Raw genomic sequence first — 16,473 nt, 5'->3', positions numbered from 1 at the left:
ATTTCCAGAGTGAGGCCACAAGAATTTGCTAATCTATGAGATACAACCTCTTGGGGGGATGCCTGCCTGAAAAGGCAAAATGCCAGTTAACTCAACATTAATGCCTCATGATCATTTTAAAAGCTACTCTGTCCCAGGCAACAGCCTGAATGGCACTGTGCTCACCACACACCTAAAGATAAAAGTAGATACAACCCAGAACACCCATAATCAGGATTCCCTGTAGATTCCCCCCCCCGGGCTAAATCCTAAAGATCTGAATTGTGACACTGGGGGGAGATGAGGCAACCCCACCAATATAATTTCCCTGAAGGAAATCAACATAGGCAGTTTCATCCACAGATGATATGCCCTGGGGCCAATGCTGTTGTGAAGTGGGCTTTTGTGCCCCACCCAGGTTTCCCGTGATTCCCCTATACCCTAGCCCAGATCTGCTATGCTGTGGTTTTTAGAGAAAGATTACACCAAAAACAGGTTGGTTGACACATAGTGGCGAAAGTATGGATTTGCCTGGTTTTGTCTACATAGCAGCCATTCCCTCTATGCCAGTGGACCCCAACCATCGTGCCGCGGCCCGGCACACCAGGCCGCAGCCCCCCCCCCCGCAGTAAGAAACTTCCCAGGCCGCAAGCTTGCGGCCCGGCAAGCTTCTTACTGTGGGAGGGGGGGAGAGGGAAGCAGGGCTGCGCACACGCAATGTGCATGCGTGGCCGAAAATGCAATCCTCCTTCCTGCTGCCGCCGGTCCCCAGCCTGAAAAAGGTTGGGGACCACTGCTCTATGCCATCAAGGGATTTTTGAGGGGTTTTTTTTTTTGCATATAAATATAGTGGTATTTTGGCAAGACTGTTTTAAAAAACAGCAAAAAGCTTCCCCTTGTATTATGAGAAGGAATGGCCACCACGGGGACCCTTATCAAACTCTCCTGGGTCACACCTAGTCTGGGGCTTAGCAACTCAAGTTCCTGAAGCTATGTTGCAAAGCCCAGTGATCATCTCTATCCTCCATTTCAGAAAAGTGATTCAAGATGATACAAGCTGGCACATACTACAAATCATACCACTAATCAACAGTGTACAGCAGTGGTCCCCAAGTTTTTTATCACTGGGGACCGGTCAACGCTTGAAAATTTTACTGAGGCCGGGAGGGCAGGGGTAGTCTTTTGCCGAGGGATGTCGCCACTGCCTGAGCCCCTGCTCCACTTGCTTTCCTGCCAGCACCACTTACTTCCCACCGCCCGCTGGGGAGGGCACTGCCAGCAGCAGCTGCCATGCTGAGGGGGAGCCCCAGTCATGGCGGCCACTGAAGACTACCAAAGGTGAGCCAGCGGCGGAGTGGCAGGGCAGCCTCCGAGGCAGCAGCCAGGGAAGAGGACGAGGAGGAGCTGCGGCCCAGTACTGACTGATCCACGGACCAGTACTGGTCCCCGGCCCGGGGGTTGGGGACCACTGGTGTACAGAAGTCAATTAGTGACAAGAAGTTTAAAAAACCTCACTTGGACCCATTATGCACGGGGGAAATAATGCACATTCGGGGTGGAATGGCGGCGACTAAAATCACCGATAACGCACGGAGCCGACTGCAACCGGCCGCAGCTTCGGTGCATGCCGCCGAAAAAGCCGTGTCAGTGAAACGTGGAAGAAAGCGCAGCTTCCGGGTGACCAGGGCGCAACCAGAAGCGGCGCCCGGATCGCCGCGTGCATAATTGGTTACTCTGGGTTTTGCCGCCGCCGCGCCCCGCCCCGTGCATAACCGGTGTGCATCGCGTCTTCCCCCTCCGCGTTTTCCATGTGACCCGAAATCGCCGTTTCGGCGGCCGTGCATAATGGGCCTTAGTGAGCTTTGCATTCGATTAGAGCAGGGGTAGTCAACCTGTGGTCCTCCAGATGTTCATGGATTACAACTTCCATGAGCCCTAGCCAGCATTTGCTGGCAGGGGCTCATAGGAATTGTAGTCCATGGACATCTGGAGGACCACAGGTTGACTACCCCTGGATTAGAGGACACAGTACAACTGGGAAATAGAATATAGTACAAGTGGGAAAATTACAGTGCACAGTGCTTCAATATGGCCAATGCAAGAATAGTAAAATAAAAGATTCACAGATAAAAGCATGCAATGCTTTTCTGATCAAAAAGCATACAAAAGCTTTGGTCTTTAAGCCTATAAGAACAGAAGGGTCTTTTTAAACACAGATTCATTCTATGGCTTCATAAAGGTACAGTGCTACCCAATTTCAGGGATTCACATCAGATGCTAAATTGATGCTATAGTCAACTATACAAAGGCACAATACATGAAAAAGTCTTTCTAGTGTAACTGAGAACAGAGCTGCAATTAGTAATGGAAGAGCTAGTTCAGGCACTTTAAAATTCAACTGGTAAGACTATAAAAAGATCAAATTTCCCACTTTATCACATTACTTTTAATTCTTGCACATCTCTGTGCTTCCTGATATTGATAGTGATCACAGGTGAGATGCCAAATTCTCCAAGAGAAGCTCTATTGTGACATTTCCCCCCCATATTTGGAAGCAAGTTTGAAACATCTCATGCGTTCAGCAATTTTTATCCTGTTTTACAGATCTAACGTTCAAATGTCTAATATTTATGCAATTATATTTATCCAATGGTTAGATATGTCTAATTTTAATCTATACACAATTATAATATAAAGTAAAATATTTTAGTAAAACAGAACCTCACACTGGCTGTGTGCATGCTGTGTGTGTATATATGTAAATATGAAGCTGCTTCATATGGTGTCAAGCTATTTAAACATGTAGCTCCCTGTTGTCTATTCTGACTGGTAGTGGCTCTCAGGCAGAGAAAGGGCTTTCTGAGCACCTGCTACATCAGATCCTGAGATCTGAACCAGACAGCCTTGCAGTCTGCTCCTGGCCACTCAGCTGTTTTGACAGGAAACATCTCCCTTGCATATCCAGGTAATTGATTACCGCTGTGGGATGGTAGATGAATTTCCTCCAGGCCAGGCTGGATTCTGGAGATTTTTGGTGGGGTATCACTTGGGCATGAAATTTGAATCACTGTGTGGGCAGTTAGTTGTGAGTTCCTGCATTGTTCAGGGGTTTGGTTGGGCTAGATGATTCTGTATACCCCTTCCAACACTATGGGAATTGTGTACATTAGTAAAAATAGTGTTACACCCGCAGAATGGCAAAGTTCTAAATTAAATCACTCCTCCAAGGCCCTCATCACCTTTTTGTTGTCCCAGCTCTGTCTGCCATCTTTTCGTACATCTCACCCTCCTCATCTGCTGCTGGAAAAGGTGGAAGAAAGCAATGCACCTTATATATGTCACACTTTGGTCTGTCAATCAATTCAGGCAACCAATCCCCTTCCTCTGTATTTTGATGCAGTTTAAAGCTCCCATGATGACTGCTAATTGTTTTTAAATTCATGCTTATCAATTAAAATGCTTATGCATGGAATCATAGATGCATAGTGCTTTTTGAATGCCACCCCTTATGGGATCACGAGTCCTTTGATAAATTAATATCGTTCCTGACTTTGGGGAAGAAAACTTTCAAGAGGCATGTTTTATGTCACGACATTGAATAAAATATTATTTATTTCTGGCATTGCCTATACATATGTTCACCTATTCGTTGCTCCAGGCACATTATCATTTCTAAAAAGAAAAGAAATTCCCATTCCTAGGAACAATGGAGTGGGAGGTGGGTGCGAGGGCGGGACGAAGCAGACGACTGTAGCCCATTTGAGTGTCCATATTTTCCTTCTGCTGCTTTCTGGCTGGTTGTATGCTGGGAGATCACACTTATTAGGCTGGTGAATCTACTTTATGTGATTCCCAAAGAAGCGCTTTATAATGGAGGATGTAGCTGGCAAGACGCTGGATGTGGGCAACATCATATGGAGGGCCGGAATATTCAGCTTCCACTCAGTGGGTATTACACTGTTTTTATTGGGTGTGAAAAAGCCCTGTGATTTCATGAGCTGAGCTGTGGGGGGAGCTTGCTCCTGTAGCTCAGCTGTTTCAGGCTCTAAACAGCTGAGCCTGTTCCCACAGCTCAGATATTTAAATGGGCTTTTCATGAACAAGAAAGACCCTTTAGAAAGCTGAGTCATATGGAACAGTTTGTTCCACATAGCTCCTCTGTTTAAAGGGGCTTTCTTGCGTTTAGTCCCAAACCATCTAAACCTCTGCTTTCTGCTTCCTGCAAAAAAGCAGTGGAGAGCAGAAAGCTGGGGTAATGAACCAACTTTCCAATTAATATAGGTTCATAGTCTACAAACTACAAATTGAACTGCAAAAATGTGGCCGGTATCCAACTATATAAGAGAAACTGTGTACATAAATGGATGTACTAGCATCTGAGAGACAACATACATCGATATTTCTCTGTGAGTGAATGCAGTAAAAAGAGACAACCACAGCCTGAGAGAGCTAGATCTGAGTCCAGTAGCACCTTAGATTCAAGTAAGCAGCCCTGTTGGTCTGAAGTAGCACAACAAAATTTGAGTCCAATGGCACCTTTAAGACCAACAAAGATTTATTCAAGTTGTGAGCTTTCATGTGCATGCATTGTCTGTGGAAGTGTGCATACACACAAAAGCTCACGTCCTGAATAAATCTTTGTCTAAAAGGTCTAAAAGGTGCCATTGGACTCAGATTTTGCAGTAGCAACTTAGAAAGGCTTTCAAGAGTCAAAGCTCCATGAATAATATCAAAAGAAATATTTTTTAAAGTAACAAATAGAAATAACAATGGAGGAAAGATAACATATACTTATTTCATAACACTAAATTGTCATTCAGCTGGTTAAAAGCAATCAAGACAGCAAATAAAACATGTAAAAGTAAATTATCCATCCTCCAAAGTAGCGATCCCCAACCTGTGGGCCGTGGACCACATGTGGTCCTTTGACTAATTGGAGGTGGGCCCCGAAGGACACCTTCTCCCCCCCCCCGGCCCTTTACTTCATCCCCCCCAGCCCTTTACAACACACTTCATTGTTGTGGCGTGTCCGTATCTTATTTTGAAGGGATGTTTAAACATTACCATAGCGATCAGAGAGCGCTAGGGCAGTGGTTGAGAGTAGAGGAGTAAATTACCCCCACCCCACCGGGCCTCAGTAAAAGGCGTTGAGTGGTCCCCAGTGAGTGCTTCCCGGCGTTGAGTGGTCCCCGGCGATAAAAAGGTTGGGGACCACTGCTCCAAAGCATTCTCTGCAGCATTAAACACTGGACAAATAAATCCAAAGATGAATGCTTTTTTTGCAAAAGTCTTTGCTGTCTTGCAATTTAACATTCTTGAAGGGTCTATCAGAAACCACTAACTGTAATATGTTGTCTTGCTAAATATCACTATCCATTTAAGAATGTAAAAACTTAAGTTTTATTTTTCAATTATGTTACTCAGAGAACAATTTGCTAAGCTTTATTAACAGATACCATTATAGTTACCTAAACAGGTAAATGAAAGGTTGTTTTGATATAAAATAAAGCATTTAGCATTTGAAGAACAGATTATTCCCAGTGACTGTAATTGTTACAACTGTGATTTGGTAAAGCATTTTGTATAAGAAAAAAACCCTATTAAAATACAATTAAAATATTTGAAATAAAAATGCATATCACACTTTTCATGTTCTGATTATAATTAAATGGAAAAGAAACAGCTCAATCGATTTTCTCCTTAATTTTTGTTTTCTTTCCCTTATGACCTTGGGTATTCAACTCAAGGTTCAGTAGGAGGTAATTTCAGAGAGGTAGCGATGAGAGATTTTGTTTGAAATAGCTCCTTTGTTTCATCGTCAAAAGGGAAAAAATGTGTTAAAACATACCATGAATCATTTATGGATGCATATCTACCTTCAAGAAAACAAACATGGGGGTGATATCTGCTTTAGGAAATGCACCAGTACCCATGATTTATAATTCTGAAAGATCAGAATGCTTATACCCAGAATAAAACTTTGTTGCTCTTAAAGGTGCCACTGGACTCAAACTCTAATCACTGATAAAAGTGGGATTGTTCCAGATCTGCAAATGATAAAACAGTTTTGCCAATAAGAACAATCAAAGTAAGTCCAAAAAGGAAATCATTATCAGACTCCGTCTGGAACTTGGACTAATACTGAAGGGTGTTTTTCACTCAGTTGTCATAGAATATATCTGCATGCAGTCTAGAGAGTCTTTTACTTGTTACTTGCAGCAATCTAAAATGCGTTTAGAAACTGCCTTGAAATCACTGCAGAAATCACCAAGTTTTCTTGGAATCCTAAACCACAACATAACACAGGCCAGAATACTGTGCATTTGCTACTGTCTCTGCATAATCTTCAAGGATGGTTTCATGTAGGATGGGACCCCCAGGGTCATGTAGTCCAACCACCTGCACAATGCAGGAAACAACTACCTGCTCACACAATTTCATGTCCAAGTGATCCTCCACACGCACCAAAAATCTCCAGAATCTGGCCTGGCCCAGTGGAAATTCACCTGCTAATAGTAGTTAGAAATGAGTAGGTATCGCTATATCATCAAGAGTTGCTGAAAGCCAATTCAAAATCATCATGTGATAGATTGATAGCAGAAGACCAATGCCTTGTAATGACCACAGTATTTAGTCTCTTCATGGAATGCTAAGTCACAAAGGAAGCCAAAATTGGTGGTTGATACAGATAGAGTAATATGAGATAAAATGATCACAATATGCATCTGCATAAGCCCTAGCTTATGAAAAGCTAGGAATGTTCTTCCAAAGTATCTAGTTCTTTACTCCACTTGTTTGAATTCTACCTGGCCAAATCTGAAATAGGATTACTTAATATGAATTGTTTTAGAAAATGTTCAATTGACACTCTTTTATTTTGCAACCATTCTAGATCAAGTTCCTGACATACCAAGACCTACAGTCCTTTCTACAGTGCTGCCAAGAGCAATGTGGTATTTTATGTACTACTACTGGCTCTTCTCTGAGGAGAGACAGCAAAAAGAAATGCTCAGAGAAACCTTAGAACTCAGTCTCAAAAGCTGGATGCTGCTGCCAGACTTTAAGCCTGAAGCTTGTGGTTAATGTATACCTCCCCAATGCATCCCTCACTCATTATACTTGGGAAATGGAATGTTGTGGATGATGCCTACTGGGAAGCAGGTATAACTAGCACATTCCATGTCATGCCCAGACCCTGGAATGGTCCAGGTCAGAACAGGGCAAAGTGGTCTAGACCAGGCTATCTCCTTTGGGGTCTCGCGAACGTCCAGCTACAGCCATGACCACAAGAGTCCCTAAAGATGGTCAGCATCAACTTTCCTGCCAATGGTTGCATCTTGAATTTCTTTGCTACAGGAGATGATGGATGCTTCCACTGCATACTCTGCTGCTTGCTTTCAGGCTCGCAATGGTGAACCCACGTTTCATCACCCGTGAATATCTGCTGCAGAAAACTGTCACCTTCTTCATGATAATGGGCCAAGTGTCAGGAACAAATGTCTAAGCGCTTGTGCTTATGCTCCTCTGTCAGTTGCTTAGGCACCCACCTGCAACACACTTTACTGAACGTAAGGCTGTCATGAATCAGGGCACAGGAAGCTCCAACAATCACATTCAGCTTTCTTGCATCCTCTTCAACTGTTATTCTTCTGTTTTCACGAATCAGTTCCAGGGTTCTTTCTTTGTTCCTTGTGCTCATGGCTGTAGCTGGAAGTCTGGAGCACTCTGCATCTGTCGTTCTAGTACAGCCTTTATCTCCATACTGAGCACACATGCAGAGATTTAATTTGTGCTCCCAGCATACCTTCTGCCGACAAAAAGTGTAAGACAGAACGCTGTTCCTTTTTGGTGCTATTTGTAAATTTCACAGCCATTTTCACCACAGCATGATAGCCCTTATACTGAACTGCACAGTCAGCCATCTTGCCAGGCAGACTAGTCACATGACCCTCTCAGACACAATCAATTACTATTCCTCCGGCCCTCACCATTTCCAATGAAAATATATTAGTGTGGAAACTTTTTGAAATCCCTCGTATTTTAATTCATATGCCTAAGTGTGTTTTTAATTTTATGTGCTTATATCTTGCATCTTACCTTGGGCACTGTGAAAAGGTAGGATATAAATATTTTAAACAAACCTGCTTTAGAAAGCCGTGAATTATGCTAATGCCACATTGGTTTAAAAAATGTAGCAATTATGTAGCAACCGAATTATGATAAGTGGTATATGCAAATTAGGTTGCAGCAATTTTCTAAAAGGCATTTTAATGGAATTATTTATATTTACTTATATTTACTCCCCCCATTCAAGTAAGTAGCCATTTTTTTAAATGCAGAAACTGAATGTGTCCAAATGCTTTTGCCTGCAACCTGCTATCAAGAAAATATAACAGCATACAAGTTGAGAAATACTTCAGGGTGAATCCAATGATATAAGCCTACAAAGGTTTTGTTTGTGTAAAATACAGCTTTGCCCAAAGTCCAGCTAAGCCAAACAGGATGAACAAAGCTATAGGTAATCTGTCACTGTCAGGCTACTATCTTTCAACATGGCTCTTTGTGTTTATAAAGGACAAAGATAAAAGCAGTTTGTAAAAAAAATGGTTTGATCCCTTGAGCATATTTTTCAACCAGTGTTTTTGAGCTCTCCAAAATTACATTCTTTGTGGGGAAATATATTTTTTAAAAAACAAATAATTCAGAATCAAACTATTGTCACATAGCAAAGGCATCTTTTAATCTTCCAGAATATGGATGCCTTAATGCCAGGAATGATTACCAAATTGTATAACAATTGATTTTACAATCATATTTGGGTCCTCCTCATTGGACTGCTCTTCGGATCCCCAGTGTGTAACCCAGGAGGGTTTCACATTTTTTCATTTCTCTCCTACTTTCTCCAGGGACTGAACAGACCACAGAAACCAGGAGACATTTTGTATTTAGAGTCCCGTAGGTAAGGCTGAATCTGAACAAATCACACCTGTGGTCTCCACATGGAGATAGGTTTGTGAAGTCTTCTTATTACTGTTATAGCTTCTGATACACTGCAGCAGCAATGGGGCTTCCTCATGGCAGGTTTCCCATCGTTATAGGCAAGAGTAAACTGAAGCCTCTAGGAGAATTCCAGAGTTGGGAAGACACCGTGTTTAATTAAATGACTTAATGAATTAATTGAGGACATCACGGTTCTCCGACCTTTTCTCTGATTATTCTCATTTATTTATAGGAGTGGCTGCTAAGTAATTCTGTCATTTAACACTTTAAGGTATAAGGATTGGCACATGCCTGGGCAGCTCATTCATTTGAATATTTGCAGAAAGGGCAATAATATTCTATTAAGGATCTGGCTATTTAATTTCAACAGCTAAAATTATTGTAATCGGGTAATATGATTATGTATAAATAAACTGTTGTATCTGGTTCACTGATGTATTATATTATACTCTGTATATGCTCTGTATATTCTTATCCATGGTTCCTCTATATATTTGTGAAACAACCAAGGGGGTGGAACGTGTCCGGCTGTCCAAGGGCAAAGCTGGCTGCACCATGATTGGCCCTGCCCATGCAGCTCCCGCCCTCCATCCCTGAACTCTAGCCTCTTTGCTCTCAGACGCGCCTCAGTGCCTGGAGCCAGCAGCAGGTAAGGGGGAGAGGGCCCTGGGCAAAGGGTCATGGTGGTGGGTCTGCTAGGCTGGGCCTGCTAACGAGGGCCTCCCAGCCTGCTGACTGCCTGCTAAGAAGCTCTGTCCTGGCCCTGCTAATGAGCTAGCCAGCCCCCACCCACCCCACTTGATCTGGCTACAAGCTGTGGCCCAAAGTCATCTTAAGCTGCCTGGCCAGGGGCAAGGGGAGGGGACAGGCTTTGAAGCTAGTCTATTCTATATATTTGAATGTTTTAAATTTAATTTTATACAATTATGTATTGAATATTGTTCTTATTCTTACATTACTACAATGATATCCCCCCTGAAGCAGCTTGATGTGAAATGCATTGGGGTTTCACAAATATTAAAGTTTTATTCCCTACTAGGACCAGTTTCCCCCACTATTTTCTTCACTATACAATGGGAAAGGTGAGGGAGAAATCTCAGGTGGAATTCAGGGCAGAAGAAGGGGAGGGTGCTAATTCAGGCAAAAAAAATCAAGGCAAGGGACAGGATGCCTAGCTGAAAACTCAAACCAGTGGAGTCTGCATCTTGCTACCAGCAAGGTCTCTGTTGCCTTTCTCAAATCCAGAATATTCAAATTCTCTTCTTGCCCATTGGTGGGTTTGGAAAGCAGAAGGCCAATGAGCTTCCCACCCTTTCTGTGTCCAGCTCCTTCCTTCCTTTACTGCTTCCCTTCCTCACCCACCATGTGTACCTATAGCACCATGCATGCATGCTGCTGCAGTGGTCTGGGGATAACTGGATAGGCTCTGGATTCCCTGGCCCCTCCAAACAGGGTGACAGATCCCAGGGGTGGCTCCTCCAAAGTTTGCTTTGCCAGAAAGCAAAAGGGGAGCAGGGTGAGGCTGTGGGGAACACAAGGCATACAGAAGCAGAGGGTGTTATAAAATGACCCACAAACGGTGACAAATATGCTAGGTACACCATTGCTTCAGTGAATTCATTTCCTGAAACAATTTCTTTCAGCCTGTTTTTATTATATGTCTACATACCTGTTCATGCTAGAATATATGCGTTCTGCTGATTCTAGGGAATAAACTAAATATAAAATTGCCTTTTCACCCACAGTTAAGCACACCTTAGAATCACCAGGAAACATATGCAAATAATTTTGCAAATGACTGAATCCAGCAGGTGGCGGTTATAACCCACATCTATTAAAATAAATGAAGCTTTGGAAATTAACATGGTGATGGGTCATCAATGGGATAACACAGATTATGCATTTGTTTTTTTTCAAATATTCAAAAATTTCACTAATGATATGACTAGAAAAACACAAACATACTTTTGAATTACTTAGATCTAAAGAGCCATGCCACTACATCTGCATGCCTAAGGGGTCTTTAAATCTGTGATTTTCAGCATACCTTTGAAACTTTTGGGAAATTCAAAAGCATACTGGCATAACCATCTAATATCTGAATGACAGTGGTCCAAGATCCCAGTGGGCTTACCTAAAGCAACAATTTGAATAGCTAAGTATTTAAAGAAACATTCAGCAAAATATCTAAAGAAACTAATTTTGAAGCACTTAAAACCAAATATCTGAATTTTAATCCACTTTGTTCCCCTCAAGAGTGAAGTTGTACTGTGATAAGTGCTGTTAAAATTAATGAAAACAAGATCACTGTATAGAATGATAAAATGCCTTCCTAACCTCAGGATATCTGCGCTCAAAGAGCTGAATAGTATCAAAATGCAACAATACTGAAGAGAGAACATTTCTAAGAGGTGAGGAAAATATGGAACAGATCCAGGTTATTTCAAGAATCAAGGAGAGGAGGATTTCAGACAACAGCACACAAATATTTCCTTAATTAGTACTTTAAAGATGGGAATGAAAAGAAGTCAGATACCAGATTCATGTTGACTAATTATGACTTCCTTGTTAAAGGAGTGGCTGCAGGCATTTCCAGGAGCATGCTTGTCATATGATTCAAATTTGAGTCAGGCAACTCATTCATTGATCTTCTTTGGTGGGTAAATGGTTTCCAAATTTGTTACAGACTAAGAAACCAGCGTTTACAAAAGGCAGATGTAAAGACTTTGGAAAAGAGGGTGCACTGATCACAAAATAGGAGAGTGATTACAGTGGTGCTCTGAAACAGACAAAAGAGGGGTCCCATGACACAGCACACACACTGAAGCTAAGCAGGTCTGGGTTTGGTTAGTGGCTGAATGGGAGACCTCCTAGGATTTCCATGTAAGCCATCTTGAGTTCCATGATGGAAGAATAGAAGCATATAAATGGGGGGAAATAATAAAATAAAACAAGCCTAAGAAAACCCTGGACTTTACCGATCACAAAAAGCCACATCAACATGGTACACTAATCCCATTGATTAACATTTTTGTCACCTATGGCTAGCACAAAACAACATTGTTTTATTGTAACTCATGGTGCTTGGGATATTCTATAAAGATTCGGTGATAATGGATGTATGTCCAATCATTTTATTCATGCCATGAGTAAGGTCTATGCAAGGCAAAAGTCGCCCTAAAATGAGTAATACAACGCAGCAAACAGAGGCCAGTAATGCTAAGCAACATCAAGGATGACAAACCTCCATGGAACTCCTTATTCCACAATTGAAATTTTGCTTTCCCTTTGTGCATGACTGATAAAAAGGATCATATTGTGTAATTTAAAATTCATGATGTATTAAAACTAACACAATTTTTTTAAGTTGTACTTTTGGTAGGTGAAACTAAATGGTTGGATCCAGACTAGTTTCCCACTCTCACAAGATATTTCTATCACCTGAAGAGCAATTTCCTGTTTCTCCCTCCTGCTGAAAACTAATGATCTCCCAGAAATGCTGTTCTTGGTGGAGAAAGGATATTCTTGAACATGAAGCAGAAAGGGGAAACTGGTGTCCCCTAGGCGCAAGCTGCTATGCATGGGGAAAAGAATTTGCACACTGGCCACTGAAAATCCAGTATACAACATTAGACCTAAGGGTCCCACAAGGTCAGTGTTCTCTCCTAATACTGAGGTTAGATTACATGAAGCTGCTCTCTCCTGACACAGGCCCTCAATCCATAAGGGTATCATTGCTCAGAATGACTGCGACCCCCCAGGATCACAGGTGGAAGGCTTTCCCACACCCATTGCCTGTTCCCATAACAGGAGATGCCGGAGGCTGAACCAGGAGCCTTCTGCATGCCAAGCAGACGCTCTGCTGACTGAGGTGCAAGGTGGGGGGTATTTCATTACTCGCTCAACAGTCCTTATGCAGACAGGTTAAAAACTGACCATTGGTGGGCAGGTAGTTGTAAATTTCCTGCCTTCATCAGGGGGTGGGACCATATGACCCTGGAGGTCCCTTCCAACTCTATGAATCTGTGGCCCCATGTTACTCACCATCCGCCTGTTACAGATGCCCCACCCCTGAGCCAGAGCCCATCCCCCTTTTAGGGAGGAAGAAATATACTGTTTGTGTTTGGTTGCTGAGAATTATTATTATTATTACCTCCATTATCACTAATAATGGCTCCATTCATAGCCTTTCTTTCTCACTGAGACTCAAGGGGGATTACAATAGATGAAAGGCAATACAATTCATTCATAGCCTTTCTTTCTCACTGAGACTCAAGGGGGATTACAATAGATGAAAGGCAATACAATCACACAGCCAAGACTTCCAATAAACAAAGCAGGAATAAAGTGACAAAACTGGAAAATAATGCAACAAACTATTCATGGTGTGACAATGGGTCCTAAAAGCAGAGACTATCACAGACAAAACTGGAAAGAAAAACATATATATATATATATATATGTGTGTGTGTGTTTTCATATATATATATATATATATATATATATATATATATATATATATATATATATATGTGTGTGTGTGTGTGTGTGTGTGTGTGTGTGTGTGTGTGTGTGTGTGTGTGTGTGTGTGTGTGTGTGTGTGTGTGTGTGTGTGTGTGTTTTCATACATACATATATATATATATACACACACACACACACACACACACACACACACACACATACATACATACAGCATATACCTATAACTTTGCAAGAGGCTGCAATACTATCCCCAACCTCCAGCACTGTTCCATTATTAGACTTCTTTGTAAAGATGCCCCCCCATTCTTTTCAGTAGCCCCCTCATCTTGTTCCACTAGGTTAGGACCACCACTGAGAGGAGTTGCCAATTCAACCCAGTGGTTAGTGAGGCTGGGGGAATGGGCTTCCTCAGAGTCACACAACTTGGTGGCAAGCTGGCTTCAAGCCCTGGCAGTCCAGAAATCGACAATGGCTGGATAGAAAATCTAATTTACTGCCTTAATCCCACTCTGAAATTCATCATTAGTGAATACTGGCAATGGATAGATAGGAAACCAATGCAGAAATTCCAAAATGTGTAACTCTTTCACAAAGTAAAAGCTCATGACAACCATTATAGCTACACATTTCCCTATAACAGCTGCCCAGGAAAATTGGGAATGTGTGGAAATACCGAAGTACCTGACCCCATAACATGACAAGTCCTCAAGTGGCGCCTCCCCTGGACTTGCCCAGAAGTGCAGGTGTGGGCCACACATCCCCTCCTTCATGGAGCCCCCATATGTCAGCCCAGCTGCATGATGAAGTGGTGAGGATATGCTTGCATATGCCCTCCATCAGCCTACCTGGGTTTTTTCCTTGCCAGGGAAAGCCCAGCACCACTAAAAGGAGAGGGGACCCCCCCCCAACCAAGGCACTCCCTACTCCTTGGCAATCACTTTTGCTGCTCACGCAACCCAAAGAATCACTGATGTGAGTTCCCAGGCACACATGCAGCAGCGCGGATGAGCTGCGTGTCCCCTCAGCTGGTCTCCCTGGGTGCCAACAAGACCCCAGGAGAGCTACCACTGGCAAGTCCCTCCTCAAAATGAAAGAGGCCAGCTGGGAGGAAGATCACCGCAATACAACAACTGGTGGCAGCAGTGATCCTCAGGCACAGGTGGCAAATTCTGTATGAATGTGAAAGATTCGGGTATTTTGTTTTTTGAAGTTCATTTGAATTTTTGTCATGTTTTTATCAAACTGGTTTGAATAAAGATATGTTGTAAACTGACTCAGCCCTGTTTGCATGGAGGGGGAGTCTAGAAAGTAAATTATCCTTCTCCATGGTTCCTCTTTATATTTATGAAACTGGCCCTTGGGTGGAGCCAGTCCAGCTGTCCAAGATGGAATGGGGCCAATCAGGGTACGGCCAGCAGCAAAAGGCCTTCCCAGACCCAGGGGCAGCTCTCCACCAGCAGCTCTCCACCAGCATGCCTTGCAGGGAGGGGCCTCTCTACTGCTCCTGGGTCCAGGAAGGCCTTTTGCTGCAGCGAGAGGCCTTCTTGGACCCAGGAGCAGCTCTCCGCTGGCACGCCCAGTGGGAAGGGACCTCTCTGCTGCCCCTGGGTCTGGGAAGGCCTTTCACTATAGTGAGAGGCCTTCTTGGACCCAGGAGCAGCTCTCCGCTGGCACGCCTAGTGGGGAGAGGCCTCTCCGCTGCCCCTGGGTCTGGGAAGGCCTTTCGCTGTGGCAAGAGGCTGTCCCGGTCCCAGGGGCAGCTCTCCACCGGCGTGCCAGGTTGGGAGGGAACTCATGACTGCCCCTGCATCCAGGAAGGCCTTTCGACATGGTGCAGCTCTCCGCTGGTGCAGCCAGGGGCCTCTCCGCTGCCCCTCTCCCCAAGGGCCCCTCTCCGCCGGAGCAGCTGTCCCACTCCAGAAGCCGAGGATGCACCTGGGATGCCAGGAGAAGGTAGGCTGAGGGGAGTGGGCTTCCCCCTTCTCCTTCTCTTCCCCTTACCCCTTACCCCCTTTCAAAGCCCATTTTTAAATGGACTTTGAATCTAGTAAATAAATAAAAATAAATATTAAATGCAATAATCCAAAAAAACAAAACAAAACCCAATATTGACAGGAACAGTGCTTATATACTGATGGGCTGTTTTCATTGTTATGCATATTTGAGAGCTTGCCCTGTCAAGTGCCATGGCTGTCCTATTAAATGCCACTTAATACAAATCTTCATATTCTTCATTCAAGCACAATATAAATGAAATCCACTCTTCCTACGTATGCCAGCCTTGTAACAATTCCTCGTAATACCAAAATAATGGCTATAGAACTTACATCAATGAACAGATCAAACTGACTATGAACCCACTGCTTGCCTGAAAAAAAATAGTAATACAAAAAGAATGAACAAGGAATGCTAAAATGTAGATGTTTCCTTTGAAGTTTTGTATCCAAAACACTAGGCCAAAAACAATCTCAATTTTGAGCCATAGCTGCCCCTAAAGTCTGACATTTAATGCAGTTCAGTAAAATCAAGCTTCCTTGTTTTGGAAGCGTACCATACCCACACTGGATGAAAAATATTGGCCATTATCACTGAATAGAAAGAGATTTTCACAGGTAGTTTGAAATTAAACTCTATTAAGAATTTGTATAATTCTTTAAAATACTAACATTTCCTCAGTCACAATATTCCATCAGTACTCACAGATCCCCATGGTATTGTTTATTCTAATGCTGAAAAGGAGTTTCATTAGGTCAACTGGAAACAGTTATTTAATGAAACAATTCTAGTCTAGGGAGTAACTCTTTCACTTAAAATACTTTGCCTCCAGCTTCCATACAGTTCCCCCGCCCCTCTTGCCACTGGAAAAACTGCTGTATTTAGCTCCGAATCCATTGGGTTAAAGAGATAAATCCAATAAATAAATGACAACAATATTTCAAGAACGCAGGAAACTCTATGTTTCATCAAAACTAATATGGAACAGAACTAGTTTATGTAATAATACACCCA

At 42.9% G+C, this 16,473-nt stretch overlaps 1 protein-coding gene across 2 annotated transcripts in view; it reads right to left on the bottom strand.

Annotated features, from left to right (window-relative positions):
- The window catches only part of ERC2 (ELKS/RAB6-interacting/CAST family member 2), an 819,922-nt gene that overhangs the window by 219,305 nt on the left and 584,144 nt on the right, over positions 1 to 16,473 (bottom strand). The window lies entirely within an intron of this gene.

This window comes from Paroedura picta, chromosome 3 (assembly GCF_049243985.1).
Source record: "Paroedura picta isolate Pp20150507F chromosome 3, Ppicta_v3.0, whole genome shotgun sequence".
Lineage (NCBI taxonomy): Eukaryota > Metazoa > Chordata > Lepidosauria > Squamata > Gekkonidae > Paroedura > Paroedura picta.
This window is presented reverse-complemented; position numbering and strand designations above follow the sequence as displayed.